The sequence below is a fragment of the Garra rufa genome, chromosome 2 (assembly GCF_049309525.1).
Source record: "Garra rufa chromosome 2, GarRuf1.0, whole genome shotgun sequence".
NCBI lineage: Eukaryota > Metazoa > Chordata > Actinopteri > Cypriniformes > Cyprinidae > Garra > Garra rufa.
In genome coordinates this window covers 70781216-70799097 of record NC_133362.1, presented here as the reverse complement: position 1 = coordinate 70799097, position 17882 = coordinate 70781216, and the positions used below count along the sequence as shown (strand labels likewise).

The 17882-nt window shown below is 45.9% G+C and overlaps 18 non-coding genes across 18 annotated transcripts; 3 read left to right on the top strand and 15 right to left on the bottom strand.

The window, feature by feature from the left end:
- Positions 1–965: 965 nt before the first annotated feature.
- LOC141327022 (U4 spliceosomal RNA) lies at positions 966–1106 on the bottom strand. Its single transcript, XR_012354344.1, has one exon. It is a non-coding gene; the product is annotated as a U4 spliceosomal RNA (small nuclear RNA).
- A 492-nt stretch (positions 1107–1598) lies between these two features.
- On the top strand, positions 1599–1680 carry trnas-gcu (transfer RNA serine (anticodon GCU)). Its single transcript has one exon. It is a non-coding gene; the product is annotated as a tRNA-Ser (tRNA).
- A 495-nt stretch (positions 1681–2175) lies between these two features.
- LOC141327077 (U4 spliceosomal RNA) lies at positions 2176–2315 on the bottom strand. The gene has a single exon (XR_012354395.1). It is a non-coding gene; the product is annotated as a U4 spliceosomal RNA (small nuclear RNA).
- Positions 2316–2694: 379 nt separating this feature from the next.
- Positions 2695–2767, bottom strand: trnak-cuu (transfer RNA lysine (anticodon CUU)). Its single transcript has one exon. It is a non-coding gene; the product is annotated as a tRNA-Lys (tRNA).
- A 1301-nt stretch (positions 2768–4068) lies between these two features.
- Positions 4069–4284, bottom strand: LOC141326971 (small nucleolar RNA U3). Its single transcript, XR_012354299.1, has one exon. It is a non-coding gene; the product is annotated as a small nucleolar RNA U3 (small nucleolar RNA).
- Positions 4285–5256: 972 nt separating this feature from the next.
- Positions 5257–5397, bottom strand: LOC141327020 (U4 spliceosomal RNA). The gene has a single exon (XR_012354342.1). It is a non-coding gene; the product is annotated as a U4 spliceosomal RNA (small nuclear RNA).
- Positions 5398–6466: 1069 nt separating this feature from the next.
- LOC141327076 (U4 spliceosomal RNA) lies at positions 6467–6606 on the bottom strand. The gene has a single exon (XR_012354394.1). It is a non-coding gene; the product is annotated as a U4 spliceosomal RNA (small nuclear RNA).
- Positions 6607–6985: 379 nt separating this feature from the next.
- Positions 6986–7058, bottom strand: trnak-cuu (transfer RNA lysine (anticodon CUU)). The gene has a single exon. It is a non-coding gene; the product is annotated as a tRNA-Lys (tRNA).
- Positions 7059–8356: 1298 nt separating this feature from the next.
- On the bottom strand, positions 8357–8572 carry LOC141326943 (small nucleolar RNA U3). Its single transcript, XR_012354273.1, has one exon. It is a non-coding gene; the product is annotated as a small nucleolar RNA U3 (small nucleolar RNA).
- A 972-nt stretch (positions 8573–9544) lies between these two features.
- Positions 9545–9685, bottom strand: LOC141327035 (U4 spliceosomal RNA). Its single transcript, XR_012354356.1, has one exon. It is a non-coding gene; the product is annotated as a U4 spliceosomal RNA (small nuclear RNA).
- Positions 9686–10177: 492 nt separating this feature from the next.
- trnas-gcu (transfer RNA serine (anticodon GCU)) lies at positions 10178–10259 on the top strand. The gene has a single exon. It is a non-coding gene; the product is annotated as a tRNA-Ser (tRNA).
- Positions 10260–10754: 495 nt separating this feature from the next.
- Positions 10755–10894, bottom strand: LOC141327075 (U4 spliceosomal RNA). Its single transcript, XR_012354393.1, has one exon. It is a non-coding gene; the product is annotated as a U4 spliceosomal RNA (small nuclear RNA).
- Positions 10895–12648: 1754 nt separating this feature from the next.
- LOC141326948 (small nucleolar RNA U3) lies at positions 12649–12864 on the bottom strand. The gene has a single exon (XR_012354278.1). It is a non-coding gene; the product is annotated as a small nucleolar RNA U3 (small nucleolar RNA).
- A 972-nt stretch (positions 12865–13836) lies between these two features.
- On the bottom strand, positions 13837–13977 carry LOC141327034 (U4 spliceosomal RNA). Its single transcript, XR_012354355.1, has one exon. It is a non-coding gene; the product is annotated as a U4 spliceosomal RNA (small nuclear RNA).
- A 492-nt stretch (positions 13978–14469) lies between these two features.
- trnas-gcu (transfer RNA serine (anticodon GCU)) lies at positions 14470–14551 on the top strand. The gene has a single exon. It is a non-coding gene; the product is annotated as a tRNA-Ser (tRNA).
- Positions 14552–15046: 495 nt separating this feature from the next.
- On the bottom strand, positions 15047–15186 carry LOC141327073 (U4 spliceosomal RNA). Its single transcript, XR_012354391.1, has one exon. It is a non-coding gene; the product is annotated as a U4 spliceosomal RNA (small nuclear RNA).
- A 379-nt stretch (positions 15187–15565) lies between these two features.
- On the bottom strand, positions 15566–15638 carry trnak-cuu (transfer RNA lysine (anticodon CUU)). The gene has a single exon. It is a non-coding gene; the product is annotated as a tRNA-Lys (tRNA).
- Positions 15639–16936: 1298 nt separating this feature from the next.
- LOC141326942 (small nucleolar RNA U3) lies at positions 16937–17152 on the bottom strand. The gene has a single exon (XR_012354272.1). It is a non-coding gene; the product is annotated as a small nucleolar RNA U3 (small nucleolar RNA).
- Positions 17153–17882: the final 730 nt, after the last annotated feature.

The following is a 17882-nucleotide window of genomic DNA, read 5'->3' as shown; positions in this document are numbered from 1 at the left end:
ATTTTGCAAAACCAGCTTAGGCGACTTCTGACACTTTGAGTCTCAGAGATGGTGACAACCTAACAACAGAGATGAGAAAAGTTACATCTGAAACATCATTAGAGTCCTAAAAATTTTTTTGTAATTTTAGTCGGATGCAGTTTTCATCGGCCCCCAAATTACACAGGCGAAACTGAGGCTCTCGCGTTGTGCGAGACTGTCAACCCGTCCCGTGGGTAGGGCTTAAAGCAGGCTTAGAGATTTCTTCTGTCAGTTTTGACCCAATCTGTTTTTGGGAAGCGCAGTTTGACCCAGCAGTGCGGGCCAACAACATGTTCTGTTTTGCCGCGTGAAGGCGGTTCAATGCTTTGGACAGCGTATGGTTGAGTTGTGATTTTCCACCAATTTGGGGCACCTTTCTTATGGAAATCAAGGATGATTTCAAGGGAAATGGCAAACTGGTGTAGCGTTTGGCTAATAAGCTAAAGCTACAAAGGATGTACCGGTGCCCCGTCGTCCGAGCAGAATCCACATTCGGCCGTAATCGGAGGTTACTACTAACGTTCGATTGTGTCTCATAGGGAGTTTGGCGCAGGGCCTCAGTGGAAAACAGGCCCTCGGCGGCTGAAAGAAAAGACGAAGAATGCATCCACATGCACATGAATCAGGAGTGTTAAATAAAGAAACCCTGCAAGATGACGAGGTGGTCCAGTGGTTAAGGCGGTGGAAGGCTAATACATTGTGCTCGACACGCATTGGAAGCTTTAGCGCCACTGAGAGCCCACCGGACCAGACAGGACCAACCTGTTTACGATGGGTAACGGTGATCTGTAATTGCGCGGCAGTTTAACGATACCTGTCTTGAGAACATATTGAAAAAACAACAAGCCTTCTGGCTCTGGCGCTCTATCATCAGTAGACAGCTTTTTGGCGAGGAAAAAAAAACCTAAACGAAACAAGGCTATATTTCTCAACAAAACTCTAAGCCTCCAGAGAGGCTAGCAAAAATTGCCAAAGCTAACTGTATTTCAAGTCATCCTGGCGGGGTATTGGGTAAAGTTTTCAACCAGCAATGATCGCGCCTCGGATAAACCTTATAGGCTACAATATTGCCTCTGCGAAAGAATGCCAGCGACGGTCGTGACCTTTTCGTGCACCTACGTGGATGTGAACCGACAAGGTGGCAGCAAGCTTTAAACATGACGCACAAACAGTCTCCTGGCACGGGTTGCTGCACCGTGTTTCCACGGAACAGATTAGAGGTGTGTAAAAGACGGCTCATTCACTATTCCCTCTGTGCTCAAAACAGCCTGCTGAAAGCACGGCAGCAGCAGCTGAAAAGGTCCGCAGCATGGCCTGTCTCGGTCAGCAAGGGGACGGGGTGGCCGAGTGGTTAAAGCGATGGACTGCTAATCCATTGTGCTCTGTGCAATGGTTGGAATCCCATTCTTGTCGTTCGGTTCCTTTAGCACTGGACCTTAATCCAGGTCCTGGGGACCCCATGCTAAACTTTTTGTGTGTCCTCCTTATCTAACACACTCAGTTCAGTTCTTAGAGTTCTCTACTAATGAACTGATGATCTGAATCAGGAGTGCTAAATAAAAATTGCCACGTAAAATGACGAGGTGGCCGAGTGGTTAAGGCGATGGACTGCTAATCCATTGTGCTCTGCACGCGTGGGTTCGAATCCCATCCTCGTCGTTCGGCTCCTTTAGGAGTAGTCCTGGGGACCCCACTCTGCACTTTTTGAGTGTCCTCCTTATCTGACACACTCAGTTCAGTTCACTGAGTGCTCTACTAATGAGCTGATGGTCTGAATCGGGAGTGTTAAATAAAAGGACCACGGAAAGTGACGAGGTGGTCGAGTGGTTAAGGCGATGCAAGGCTAATCTGTTGTGCTGGGCACACCTTGGTTTGTGTGGGTTTGAATCCCATCCTCTTCATTTGATGATTTAGCACCACTGAGAGCCCACCGGAACAGACAGGCCCAACCTGTTTACGATGGGTAGCGGTGAGCTGTAATTGTGCTGTACTTTAATGATACCTGCAGCGAAGTCTTGAGAACATATTGACAAAACAACAAATCTTCTGGCTCCGGCACGCTATGATCTGTAGACACCTCTTTGACGAGGACCAACAACCAGCCACTCCAACAAAAGGAAACAAAACGAAGCAAAACTATCTGTTTCAAGAAGCGTCCAGAGAGACCGGCAAAAACTGTCGAAGCTGACTGTATTTCAAATCATCCCGATGGGATATCGGGGAAAGTTTTCAACCAGCAATGATCACACCTCAGATAAACCACACAAGCTACAACATTGCCTCTGCGATAGAATACCGGTGACGGTCATGACCTTTTCGTGGACCTACGTGGATGTGAACCGACAAGGTGGTAGCAAGCTGGATGGGCCCCAGAGACAGATCATCAGTGAAGACCTCTTCACCTAGACGGCCATCGACGCAAGACTGTGAAAACCAGATCCTCTCCAATCTGACACTGTGGCAACATGGAACTTTTGCATCTACATTAATATTAGTCTGTTTCTTCTTATTCTGAGGTCACCGTAGCCGCCAGATCCATTCTGTATTCCGATCAGATGGTCACTGCAGTCCCCCGGATCCAGTTCCGGAGCTCGCAAAATCCACTTAGCCTGTGCGGCGAATGGGCACGCTGGAGCCCGCCACCCTGTTGGGAAGAAAGAGAGCCAACAGAGGCGCCCAACGTGGGGCTCGAACCCACGACCCTGAGATTAAGAGTCTCATGCTCTACCGACTGAGCTAGCCGGGCTGGTTGTGGCTTCCTTCACCGGGTCGGAGGCAGTTTTCATCGGCTCCCAAATGACACAGGCGAAACGGAGGCTCTCGCGTTGTGCGAGACTGTCGAGCCGTCCTGTGGGTAGGGCTTAGAGCAGGCTTAGAGTTTTCTTCTGTCAGTTTTGACCCAATCTGTGTTTGGGAAGCGCAGTTTGACCCAGCAGTGCAGGCCAACAACATGTTCTGTCTTGCCGCGTGAAGGCGGTTCAATGCTTTGGGCAGCGTATGGTTGAGATGTGATTTTCCACCAATTTGGGGCACCTTTCTTATGGAAATCAAGGATAAATCTATATAAGGATAAGGATAAATCTTCTATTTTTCGGTGGTCTTTTGAGAACACTAGATTTATATGTCAAGTCCAACATAACACCGACTGTTACGCAACAGTCCCGGGATCGTTAATAGTTACGCCTCCAACATTTGCATCGCCCAATCATCGGTAACGTCAGTACATCAGTAAAACAAGGCAAGCCACTGAAGGGACACGGTTAGCTTAATGCTAGCACTAGCCTGTTACATTGCAGTACAAAAGATATCACTTACCACATAAACAGAGAGATGACTGTGCTGATGATGGTGAATGATGGAGAAATAACTGCGCTGATGATGGCGAATGATTTACAGATCCAGAGTATCACCGAGAAGCAGCTGAACTTGCGTGGTAAGAAGAGCTCCGTCTGCATTATAACTTTACACAGAGCACATGGATCACAGTAATGAGACTAAAATGTCTGCGATTCAAAACGGCAGATTCAACAAACCACATATTAAAAGCGGCTAGAGCTCCTAATTAAATATATATTTTTTATCAATGTGCCAGCTATAGAGATGAGCAGCTCTGTGAAACAGCCAATCGGAGCAGAGCTCATTAATATTCATGAAGCTTCCAAAAAAGGCAATAACAGAGCATTTCATTCTAGGGACAAATCCTAGGGTTGTAAATGGTCCTGTAAAACCGTTTCTGGAGATTGTTTGCCCTTTCCTATGCCATATACCTTCTATGTAGATATCAAAGAAAAAATTAAAATATTCTCTCAATGCATTTTATGGCAATTTTAAGTTGATAGAACCAGCTGACATCTTATCCTGACATTCTGAATCTCAAGGATGGTGACACCCACCAACAAAAATGTAAAAAAAAAAAAAAAAAAGTAGTTTCATCAGATATACACCAATTATGAGCTAAACAATTAATTACAAACAGAATCATATCCGATGTTCAATCGATCGCACCTACTCACAAGATTTTTAATCTGATATTTACAATTTTCAAAGACCACTCTGATCATACTCTCTTCTTCTATGCGGCATAAATGCCACACAGAACGTTCATCAATGGTGTGGAGCATATGAAATGAACAATTACTACACACCCGATTCATGCTCAGAAAAGAGTGTCAAAGCTCATCATCGTAGTTTGGGAGACACTACACTTTTGAAACACATTTCCTAGTTAAAAACTATAGAAATGATCCCTGAAAGTATAATCTTGACCTCCATTTTGCAAAACCAGCTTAGGCGACTTCTGACACTTTGAGTCTCAGAGATGGTGACAACCTAACAACAGAGATGAGAAAAGTTACATCTGAAACATCATTAGAGTCCTAAAAATTTTTTTGTAATTTTAGTCGGATGCAGTTTTCATCGGCCCCCAAATTACACAGGCGAAACTGAGGCTCTCGCGTTGTGCGAGACTGTCAACCCGTCCCGTGGGTAGGGCTTAAAGCAGGCTTAGAGATTTCTTCTGTCAGTTTTGACCCAATCTGTTTTTGGGAAGCGCAGTTTGACCCAGCAGTGCGGGCCAACAACATGTTCTGTTTTGCCGCGTGAAGGCGGTTCAATGCTTTGGACAGCGTATGGTTGAGTTGTGATTTTCCACCAATTTGGGGCACCTTTCTTATGGAAATCAAGGATGATTTCAAGGGAAATGGCAAACTGGTGTAGCGTTTGGCTAATAAGCTAAAGCTACAAAGGATGTACCGGTGCCCCGTCGTCCGAGCAGAATCCACATTCGGCCGTAATCGGAGGTTACTACTAACGTTCGATTGTGTCTCATAGGGAGTTTGGCGCAGGGCCTCAGTGGAAAACAGGCCCTCGGCGGCTGAAAGAAAAGACGAAGAATGCATCCACATGCACATGAATCAGGAGTGTTAAATAAAGAAACCCTGCAAGATGACGAGGTGGTCCAGTGGTTAAGGCGGTGGAAGGCTAATACATTGTGCTCGACACGCATTGGAAGCTTTAGCGCCACTGAGAGCCCACCGGACCAGACAGGACCAACCTGTTTACGATGGGTAACGGTGATCTGTAATTGCGCGGCAGTTTAACGATACCTGTCTTGAGAACATATTGAAAAAACAACAAGCCCTCTGGCTCTGGCGCTCTATCATCAGTAGACAGCTTTTTGGCGAGGAAAAAAAAACCTAAACGAAACAAGGCTATATTTCTCAACAAAACTCTAAGCCTCCAGAGAGGCTAGCAAAAATTGCCAAAGCTAACTGTATTTCAAGTCATCCTGGCGGGGTATTGGGTAAAGTTTTCAACCAGCAATGATCGCGCCTCGGATAAACCTTATAGGCTACAATATTGCCTCTGCGAAAGAATGCCAGCGACGGTCGTGACCTTTTCGTGCACCTACGTGGATGTGAACCGACAAGGTGGCAGCAAGCTTTAAACATGACGCACAAACAGTCTCCTGGCACGGGTTGCTGCACCGTGTTTCCACGGAACAGATTAGAGGTGTGTAAAAGACGGCTCATTCACTATTCCCTCTGTGCTCAAAACAGCCTGCTGAAAGCACGGCAGCAGCAGCTGAAAAGGTCCGCAGCATGGCCTGTCTCGGTCAGCAAGGGGACGGGGTGGCCGAGTGGTTAAAGCGATGGACTGCTAATCCATTGTGCTCTGTGCAATGGTTGGAATCCCATTCTTGTCGTTCGGTTCCTTTAGCACTGGACCTTAATCCAGGTCCTGGGGACCCCATGCTAAACTTTTTGTGTGTCCTCCTTATCTAACACACTCAGTTCAGTTCTTAGAGTTCTCTACTAATGAACTGATGATCTGAATCAGGAGTGCTAAATAAAAAATGCCACGTAAAATGACGAGGTGGCCGAGTGGTTAAGGCGATGGACTGCTAATCCATTGTGCTCTGCACGCGTGGGTTCGAATCCCATCCTTGTCGTTCGGCTCCTTTAGCAGTAGTCCTGGGGACCCCACTCTGCACTTTTTGAGTGTCCTCCTTATCTGACACACTCAGTTCAGTTCACTGAGTGCTCTACTAATGAGCTGATGGTCTGAATCGGGAGTGTTAAATAAAAGGACCGCGGAAAGTGACGAGGTGGTCGAGTGGTTAAGGCGATGCAAGGCTAATCCGTTGTGCTGGGCACACCTTGGTTTGTGTGGGTTTGAATCCCATCCTCTTCATTTGATGATTTAGCACCACTGAGAGCCCACCGGAACAGACAGGCCCAACCTGTTTACGATGGGTAGCGGTGAGCTGTAATTGTGCTGTACTTTAATGATACCTGCAGCGAAGTCTTGAGAACATATTGACAAAACAACAAATCTTCTGGCTCCGGCACGCTATGATCTGTAGACACCTCTTTGACGAGGACCAACAACCAGCCACTCCAACAAAAGGAAACAAAACGAAGCAAAACTATCTTTTTCAAGAAGCGTCCAGAGAGACCGGCAAAAACTGTCGAAGCTGACTGTATTTCAAATCATCCCGATGGGATATCGGGGAAAGTTTTCAACCAGCAATGATCACACCTCAGATAAACCACACAAGCTACAACATTGCCTCTGCGATAGAATACCGGTGAAGGTCGTGACCTTTTCGTGGACCTACGTGGATGTGAACCGACAAGGTGGTAGCAAGCTGGATGGGCCCCAGAGACAGATCATCAGTGAAGACCTCTTCACCTAGACGGCCATCGACGCAAGACTGTGAAAACCAGATCCTCTCCAATCTGACACTGTGGCAACATGGAACTTTTGCATCTACATTAATATTAGTCTGTTTCTTCTTATTCTGAGGTCACCGTAGCCGCCAGATCCATTCTGTATTCCGATCAGATGGTCACTGCAGTCCCCCGGATCCAGTTCCGGAGCTTGCAAAATCCACTTAGCCTGTGCGGCGAATGGGCACGCTGGAGCCCGCCACCCTGTTGGGAAGAAAGAGAGCCAACAGAGGCGCCCAACGTGGGGCTCGAACCCACGACCCTGAGATTAAGAGTCTCATGCTCTACCGACTGAGCTAGCCGGGCTGGTTGTGGCTTCCTTCACCGGGTCGGAGGCAGTTTTCATCGGCTCCCAAATGACACAGGCAAAACGGAGGCTCTCGCGTTGTGCGAGACTGTCGAGCCGTCCCGTGGGTAGGGCTTAGAGCAGGCTTAGAGTTTTCTTCTGTCAGTTTTGACCCAATCTGTTTTTGGGAAGCGCAGTTTGACCCAGCAGTGCAGGCCAACAACATGTTCTGTCTTGCCGCGTGAAGGCGGTTCAATGCTTTGGGCAGCGTATGGTTGAGATGTGATTTTCCACCAATTTGGGGCACCTTTCTTATGGAAATCAAGGATAAATCTATATAAGGATAAGGATAAATCTTCTATTTTTCGGTGGTCTTTTGAGAACACTAGATTTATATGTCAAGTCCAACATAACACCGACTGTTACGCAACAGTCCCGGGATCGTTAATAGTTACGCCTCCAACATTTGCATCGCCCAATCATCGGTAACGTCAGTACATCAGTAAAACAAGGCAAGCCACTGAAGGGACACGGTTAGCTTAATGCTAGCACTAGCCTGTTACATTGCAGTACAAAAGATATCACTTACCACATAAACAGAGAGATGACTGTGCTGATGATGGTGAATGATGGAGAAATAACTGCGCTGATGATGGCGAATGATTTACAGATCCAGAGTATCACCGAGAAGCAGCTGAACTTGTGTGGTAAGAAGAGCTCCGTCTGCATTATAACTTTACACAGAGCACATGGATCACAGTAATGAGACTAAAATGTCTGCGATTCAAAACGGCAGATTCAACAAACCACATATTAAAAGCGGCTAGAGCTCCTAATTAAATATATATTTTTTATCAATGTGCCAGCTATAGAGATGAGCAGCTCTGTGAAACAGCCAATCGGAGCAGAGCTCATTAATATTCATGAAGCTTCCAAAAAAGGCAATAACAGAGCATTTCATTCTAGGGACAAATCCTAGGGTTGTAAATGGTCCTGTAAAACCGTTTCTGGAGATTGTTTGCCCTTTCCTATGCCATATACCTTCTATGTAGATATCAAAGAACAAATTAAAATATTCTCTCAATGCATTTTATGTCAACTTTAAGTTGATAGAACCAGCTGACATCTTATCCTGACATTCTGAATCTCAAGGATGGTGACACCCACCAACAAAAATGTAAAAAAAAAAAAAAAGTAGTTTCATCAGATATACACCAATTATGAGCTAAACAATTAATTACAAACAGAATCATATCCGATGTTCAATCGATCGCACCTACTCACAAGATTTTTAATCTGATATTTACAATTTTCAAAGACCACTCTGATCATACTCTCTTCTTCTATGCGGCATAAATGCCACACAGAACATTCATCAATGGTGTGGAGCATATGAAATAAACAATTACTCCACACCCGATTCACGCTCAGAAAAGAGTATTAAAGCTCATCATCGTAGTTTGGGAGACACTACACTTTTAAAACACATTTCCTAGTTAAAAACTATAGAAATGATCCCTGAAAGTATAATCTTGACCTCCATTTTGCAAAACCAGCTTAGGCGACTTCTGACACTTTGAGTCTCAGAGATGGTGACAACCTAACAACAGAGATGAGAAAAGTTACATCTGAAACATCATTAGAGTCCTAAAAATTTTTTTGTAATTTCAGTCGGATGCAGTTTTCATCGGCCCCCAAATTACACAGGCGAAACTGAGGCTCTCGCGTTGTGCGAGACTGTCAACCCGTCCCGTGGGTAGGGCTTAAAGCAGGCTTAGAGATTTCTTCTGTCAGTTTTGACCCAATCTGTTTTTGGGAAGCGCAGTTTGACCCAGCAGTGCGGGCCAACAACATGTTCTGTTTTGCCGCGTGAAGGCGGTTCAATGCTTTGGACAGCGTATGGTTGAGTTGTGATTTTCCACCAATTTGGGGCACCTTTCTTATGGAAATCAAGGATGATTTCAAGGGAAATGGCAAACTGGTGTAGCGTTTGGCTAATAAGCTAAAGCTACAAAGGATGTACCGGTGCCCCGTCGTCCGAGCAGAATCCACATTCGGCCGTAATCGGAGGTTACTACTAACGTTCGATTGTGTCTCATAGGGAGTTTGGCGCAGGGCCTCAGTGGAAAACAGGCCCTCGGCGGCTGAAAGAAAAGACGAAGAATGCATCCACATGCACATGAATCAGGAGTGTTAAATAAAGAAACCCTGCAAGATGACGAGGTGGTCCAGTGGTTAAGGCGGTGGAAGACTAATACATTGTGCTCGACACGCATTGGAAGCTTTAGCGCCACTGAGAGCCCACCGGACCAGACAGGACCAACCTGTTTACGATGGGTAACGGTGATCTGTAATTGCGCGGCAGTTTAACGATACCTGTCTTGAGAACATATTGAAAAAACAACAAGCCCTCTGGCTCTGGCGCTCTATCATCAGTAGACAGCTTTTTGGCGAGGAAAAAAAAACCTAAACGAAACAAGGCTATATTTCTCAACAAAACTCTAAGCCTCCAGAGAGGCTAGCAAAAATTGCCAAAGCTAACTGTATTTCAAGTCATCCTGGCGGGGTATTGGGTAAAGTTTTCAACCAGCAATGACCGCGCCTCGGATAAACCTTATAGGCTACAATATTGCCTCTGCGAAAGAATGCCAGCGACGGTCGTGACCTTTTCGTGCACCTACGTGGATGTGAACCGACAAGGTGGCAGCAAGCTTTAAACATGACGCACAAACAGTCTCCTGGCACGGGTTGCTGCACCGTGTTTCCACGGAACAGATTAGAGGTGTGTAAAAGACGGCTCATTCACTATTCCCTCTGTGCTCAAAACAGCCTGCTGAAAGCACGGCAGCAGCAGCTGAAAAGGTCCGCAGCATGGCCTGTCTCGGTCAGCAAGGGGACGGGGTGGCCGAGTGGTTAAAGCGATGGACTGCTAATCCATTGTGCTCTGTGCAATGGTTGGAATCCCATTCTTGTCGTTCGGTTCCTTTAGCACTGGACCTTAATCCAGGTCCTGGGGACCCCATGCTAAACTTTTTGTGTGTCCTCCTTATCTAACACACTCAGTTCAGTTCTTAGAGTTCTCTACTAATGAACTGATGATCTGAATCAGGAGTGCTAAATAAAAAATGCCACGTAAAATGACGAGGTGGCCGAGTGGTTAAGGCGATGGACTGCTAATCCATTGTGCTCTGCACGCGTGGGTTCGAATCCCATCCTCGTCGTTCGGCTCCTTTAGCAGTAGTCCTGGGGACCCCACTCTGCACTTTTTGAGTGTCCTCCTTATCTGACACACTCAGTTCAGTTCACTGAGTGCTCTACTAATGAGCTGATGGTCTGAATCGGGAGTGTTAAATAAAAGGACCACGGAAAGTGACGAGGTGGTCGAGTGGTTAAGGCGATGCAAGGCTAATCCGTTGTGCTGGGCACACCTTGGTTTGTGTGGGTTTGAATCCCATCCTCTTCATTTGATGATTTAGCACCACTGAGAGCCCACCGGAACAGACAGGCCCAACCTGTTTACGATGGGTAGCGGTGAGCTGTAATTGTGCTGTACTTTAATGATACCTGCAGCGAAGTCTTGAGAACATATTGACAAAACAACAAATCTTCTGGCTCCGGCACGCTATGATCTGTAGACACCTCTTTGACGAGGACCAACAACCAGCCACTCCAACAAAAGGAAACAAAACGAAGCAAAACTATCTTTTTCAAGAAGCGTCCAGAGAGACCGGCAAAAACTGTCGAAGCTGACTGTATTTCAAATCATCCCGATGGGATATCGGGGAAAGTTTTCAACCAGCAATGATCACACCTCAGATAAACCACACAAGCTACAACATTGCCTCTGCGATAGAATACCGGTGACGGTCGTGACCTTTTCGTGGACCTACGTGGATGTGAACCGACAAGGTGGTAGCAAGCTGGATGGGCCCCAGAGACAGATCATCAGTGAAGACCTCTTCACCTAGACGGCCATCGACGCAAGACTGTGAAAACCAGATCCTCTCCAATCTGACACTGTGGCAACATGGAACTTTTGCATCTACATTAATATTAGTCTGTTTCTTCTTATTCTGAGGTCACCGTAGCCACCAGATCCATTCTGTATTCCGATCAGATGGTCACTGCAGTCCCCCGGATCCAGTTCCGGAGCTCGCAAAATCCACTTAGCCTGTGCGGCGAATGGGCACGCTGGAGCCCGCCACCCTGTTGGGAAGAAAGAGAGCCAACAGAGGCGCCCAACGTGGGGCTCGAACCCAAGACCCTGAGATTAAGAGTCTCATGCTCTACCGACTGAGCTAGCCGGGCTGGTTGTGGCTTCCTTCACCGGGTCGGAGGCAGTTTTCATCGGCTCCCAAATGACACAGGCGAAACGGAGGCTCTCGCGTTGTGCGAGACTGTCGAGCCGTCCCGTGGGTAGGGCTTAGAGCAGGCTTAGAGTTTTCTTCTGTCAGTTTTGACCCAATCTGTGTTTGGGAAGCGCAGTTTGACCCAGCAGTGCAGGCCAACAACATGTTCTGTCTTGCCGCGTGAAGGCGGTTCAATGCTTTGGGCAGCGTATGGTTGAGATGTGATTTTCCACCAATTTGGGGCACCTTTCTTATGGAAATCAAGGATAAATCTATATAAGGATAAGGATAAATCTTCTATTTTTCGGTGGTCTTTTGAGAACACTAGATTTATATGTCAAGTCCAACATAACACCGACTGTTACGCAACAGTCCCGGGGTCGTTAATAGTTACGCCTCCAACATTTGCATCGCCCAATCATCGGTAACGTCAGTACATCAGTAAAACAAGGCAAGCCACTGAAGGGACACGGTTAGCTTAATGCTAGCACTAGCCTGTTACATTGCAGTACAAAAGATATCACTTACCACATAAACAGAGAGATGACTGTGCTGATGATGGTGAATGATGGAGAAATAACTGCGCTGATGATGGCGAATGATTTACAGATCCAGAGTATCACCGAGAAGCAGCTGAACTTGTGTGGTAAGAAGAGCTCCGTCTGCATTATAACTTTACACAGAGCACATGGATCACAGTAATGAGACTAAAATGTCTGCGATTCAAAACGGCAGATTCAACAAACCACATATTAAAAGCGGCTAGAGCTCCTAATTAAATATATATTTTTTATCAATGTGCCAGCTATAGAGATGAGCAGCTCTGTGAAACAGCCAATCGGAGCAGAGCTCATTAATATTCATGAAGCTTCCAAAAAAGGCAATAACAGAGCATTTCATTCTAGGGACAAATCCTAGGGTTGTAAATGGTCCTGTAAAACCGTTTCTGGAGATTGTTTGCCCTTTCCTATGCCATATACCTTCTATGTAGATATCAAAGAAAAAATTAAAATATTCTCTCAATGCATTTTATGGCAACTTTAAGTTGATAGAACCAGCTGACATCTTATCCTGACATTCTGAATCTCAAGGATGGTGACACCCACCAACAAAAATGTAAAAAAAAAAAAAAAAAAAGTAGTTTCATCAGATATACACCAATTATGAGCTAAACAATTAATTACAAACAGAATCATATCCGATGTTCAATCGATCGCACCTACTCACAAGATTTTTAATCTGATATTTACAATTTTCAAAGACCACTCTGATCATACTCTCTTCTTCTATGCGGCATAAATGCCACACAGAACGTTCATCAATGGTGTGGAGCATATGAAATGAACAATTACTACACACCCGATTCACGCTCAGAAAAGAGTATCAAAGCTCATCATCGTAGTTTGGGAGACACTACACTTTTGAAACACATTTCCTAGTTAAAAACTATAGAAATGATCCCTGAAAGTATAATCTTGACCTCCATTTTGCAAAACCAGCTTAGGCGACTTCTGACACTTTGAGTCTCAGAGATGGTGACAACCTAACAACAGAGATGAGAAAAGTTACATCTGAAACATCATTAGAGTCCTAAAAATTTTTTTGTAATTTTAGTCGGATGCAGTTTTCATCGGCCCCCAAATTACACAGGCGAAACTGAGGCTCTCGCGTTGTGCGAGACTGTCAACCCGTCCCGTGGGTAGGGCTTAAAGCAGGCTTAGAGATTTCTTCTGTCAGTTTTGACCCAATCTGTTTTTGGGAAGCGCAGTTTGACCCAGCAGTGCGGGCCAACAACATGTTCTGTTTTGCCGCGTGAAGGCGGTTCAATGCTTTGGACAGCGTATGGTTGAGTTGTGATTTTCCACCAATTTGGGGCACCTTTCTTATGGAAATCAAGGATGATTTCAAGGGAAATGGCAAACTGGTGTAGCGTTTGGCTAATAAGCTAAAGCTACAAAGGATGTACCGGTGCCCCGTCGTCCGAGCAGAATCCACATTCGGCCGTAATCGGAGGTTACTACTAACGTTCGATTGTGTCTCATAGGGAGTTTGGCGCAGGGCCTCAGTGGAAAACAGGCCCTCGGCGGCTGAAAGAAAAGACGAAGAATGCATCCACATGCACATGAATCAGGAGTGTTAAATAAAGAAACCCTGCAAGATGACGAGGTGGTCCAGTGGTTAAGGCGGTGGAAGGCTAATACATTGTGCTCGACACGCATTGGAAGCTTTAGCGCCACTGAGAGCCCACCGGACCAGACAGGACCAACCTGTTTACGATGGGTAACGGTGATCTGTAATTGCGCGGCAGTTTAACGATACCTGTCTTGAGAACATATTGAAAAAACAACAAGCCCTCTGGCTCTGGCGCTCTATCATCAGTAGACAGCTTTTTGGCGAGGAAAAAAAAACCTAAACGAAACAAGGCTATATTTCTCAACAAAACTCTAAGCCTCCAGAGAGGCTAGCAAAAATTGCCAAAGCTAACTGTATTTCAAGTCATCCTGGCGGGGTATTGGGTAAAGTTTTCAACCAGCAATGACCGCGCCTCGGATAAACCTTATAGGCTACAATATTGCCTCTGCGAAAGAATGCCAGCGACGGTCGTGACCTTTTCGTGCACCTACGTGGATGTGAACCGACAAGGTGGCAGCAAGCTTTAAACATGACGCACAAACAGTCTCCTGGCACGGGTTGCTGCACCGTGTTTCCACGGAACAGATTAGAGGTGTGTAAAAGACGGCTCATTCACTATTCCCTCTGTGCTCAAAACAGCCTGCTGAAAGCACGGCAGCAGCAGCTGAAAAGGTCCGCAGCATGGCCTGTCTCGGTCAGCAAGGGGACGGGGTGGCCGAGTGGTTAAAGCGATGGACTGCTAATCCATTGTGCTCTGTGCAATGGTTGGAATCCCATTCTTGTCGTTCGGTTCCTTTAGCACTGGACCTTAATCCAGGTCCTGGGGACCCCATGCTAAACTTTTTGTGTGTCCTCCTTATCTAACACACTCAGTTCAGTTCTTAGAGTTCTCTACTAATGAACTGATGATCTGAATCAGGAGTGCTAAATAAAAAATGCCACGTAAAATGACGAGGTGGCCGAGTGGTTAAGGCGATGGACTGCTAATCCATTGTGCTCTGCACGCGTGGGTTCGAATCCCATCCTCGTCGTTCGGCTCCTTTAGCAGTAGTCCTGGGGACCCCACTCTGCACTTTTTGAGTGTCCTCCTTATCTGACACACTCAGTTCAGTTCACTGAGTGCTCTACTAATGAGCTGATGGTCTGAATCGGGAGTGTTAAATAAAAGGACCACGGAAAGTGACGAGGTGGTCGAGTGGTTAAGGCGATGCAAGGCTAATCCGTTGTGCTGGGCACACCTTGGTTTGTGTGGGTTTGAATCCCATCCTCTTCATTTGATGATTTAGCACCACTGAGAGCCCACCGGAACAGACAGGCCCAACCTGTTTACGATGGGTAGCGGTGAGCTGTAATTGTGCTGTACTTTAATGATACCTGCAGCGAAGTCTTGAGAACATATTGACAAAACAACAAATCTTCTGGCTCCGGCACGCTATGATCTGTAGACACCTCTTTGACGAGGACCAACAACCAGCCACTCCAACAAAAGGAAACAAAACGAAGCAAAACTATCTTTTTCAAGAAGCGTCCAGAGAGACCGGCAAAAACTGTCGAAGCTGACTGTATTTCAAATCATCCCGATGGGATATCGGGGAAAGTTTTCAACCAGCAATGATCACACCTCAGATAAACCACACAAGCTACAACATTGCCTCTGCGATAGAATACCGGTGAAGGTCGTGACCTTTTCGTGGACCTACGTGGATGTGAACCGACAAGGTGGTAGCAAGCTGGATGGGCCCCAGAGACAGATCATCAGTGAAGACCTCTTCACCTAGACGGCCATCGACGCAAGACTGTGAAAACCAGATCCTCTCCAATCTGACACTGTGGCAACATGGAACTTTTGCATCTACATTAATATTAGTCTGTTTCTTCTTATTCTGAGGTCACCGTAGCCGCCAGATCCATTCTGTATTCCGATCAGATGGTCACTGCAGTCCCCCGGATCCAGTTCCGGAGCTTGCAAAATCCACTTAGCCTGTGCGGCGAATGGGCACGCTGGAGCCCGCCACCCTGTTGGGAAGAAAGAGAGCCAACAGAGGCGCCCAACGTGGGGCTCGAACCCACGACCCTGAGATTAAGAGTCTCATGCTCTACCGACTGAGCTAGCCGGGCTGGTTGTGGCTTCCTTCACCGGGTCGGAGGCAGTTTTCATCGGCTCCCAAATGACACAGGCAAAACGGAGGCTCTCGCGTTGTGCGAGACTGTCGAGCCGTCCCGTGGGTAGGGCTTAGAGCAGGCTTAGAGTTTTCTTCTGTCAGTTTTGACCCAATCTGTTTTTGGGAAGCGCAGTTTGACCCAGCAGTGCAGGCCAACAACATGTTCTGTCTTGCCGCGTGAAGGCGGTTCAATGCTTTGGGCAGCGTATGGTTGAGATGTGATTTTCCACCAATTTGGGGCACCTTTCTTATGGAAATCAAGGATAAATCTATATAAGGATAAGGATAAATCTTCTATTTTTCGGTGGTCTTTTGAGAACACTAGATTTATATGTCAAGTCCAACATAACACCGACTGTTACGCAACAGTCCCGGGATCGTTAATAGTTACGCCTCCAACATTTGCATCGCCCAATCATCGGTAACGTCAGTACATCAGTAAAACAAGGCAAGCCACTGAAGGGACACGGTTAGCTTAATGCTAGCACTAGCCTGTTACATTGCAGTACAAAAGATATCACTTACCACATAAACAGAGAGATGACTGTGCTGATGATGGTGAATGATGGAGAAATAACTGCGCTGATGATGGCGAATGATTTACAGATCCAGAGTATCACCGAGAAGCAGCTGAACTTGTGTGGTAAGAAGAGCTCCGTCTGCATTATAACTTTACACAGAGCACATGGATCACAGTAATGAGACTAAAATGTCTGCGATTCAAAACGGCAGATTCAACAAACCACATATTAAAAGCGGCTAGAGCTCCTAATTAAATATATATTTTTTATCAATGTGCCAGCTATAGAGATGAGCAGCTCTGTGAAACAGCCAATCGGAGCAGAGCTCATTAATATTCATGAAGCTTCCAAAAAAGGCAATAACAGAGCATTTCATTCTAGGGACAAATCCTAGGGTTGTAAATGGTCCTGTAAAACCGTTTCTGGAGATTGTTTGCCCTTTCCTATGCCATATACCTTCTATGTAGATATCAAAGAACAAATTAAAATATTCTCTCAATGCATTTTATGTCAACTTTAAGTTGATAGAACCAGCTGACATCTTATCCTGACATTCTGAATCTCAAGGATGGTGACACCCACCAACAAAAATGTAAAAAAAAAAAAAAAGTAGTTTCATCAGATATACACCAATTATGAGCTAAACAATTAATTACAAACAGAATCATATCCGATGTTCAATCGATCGCACCTACTCACAAGATTTTTAATCTGATATTTACAATTTTCAAAGACCACTCTGATCATACTCTCTTCTTCTATGCGGCATAAATGCCACACAGAACATTCATCAATGGTGTGGAGCATATGAAATAAACAATTACTCCACACCCGATTCACGCTCAGAAAAGAGTATTAAAGCTCATCATCGTAGTTTGGGAGACACTACACTTTTAAAACACATTTCCTAGTTAAAAACTATAGAAATGATCCCTGAAAGTATAATCTTGACCTCCATTTTGCAAAACCAGCTTAGGCGACTTCTGACACTTTGAGTCTCAGAGATGGTGACAACCTAACAACAGAGATGAGAAAAGTTACATCTGAAACATCATTAGAGTCCTAAAAATTTTTTTGTAATTTCAGTCGGATGCAGTTTTCATCGGCCCCCAAATTACACAGGCGAAACTGAGGCTCTCGCGTTGTGCGAGACTGTCAACCCGTCCCGTGGGTAGGGCTTAAAGCAGGCTTAGAGATTTCTTCTGTCAGTTTTGACCCAATCTGTTTTTGGGAAGCGCAGTTTGACCCAGCAGTGCGGGCCAACAACATGTTCTGTTTTGCCGCGTGAAGGCGGTTCAATGCTTTGGACAGCGTATGGTTGAGTTGTGATTTTCCACCAATTTGGGGCACCTTTCTTATGGAAATCAAGGATGATTTCAAGGGAAATGGCAAACTGGTGTAGCGTTTGGCTAATAAGCTAAAGCTACAAAGGATGTACCGGTGCCCCGTCGTCCGAGCAGAATCCACATTCGGCCGTAATCGGAGGTTACTACTAACGTTCGATTGTGTCTCATAGGGAGTTTGGCGCAGGGCCTCAGTGGAAAACAGGCCCTCGGCGGCTGAAAGAAAAGACGAAGAATGCATCCACATGCACATGAATCAGGAGTGTTAAATAAAGAAACCCTGCAAGATGACGAGGTGGTCCAGTGGTTAAGGCGGTGGAAGGCTAATACATTGTG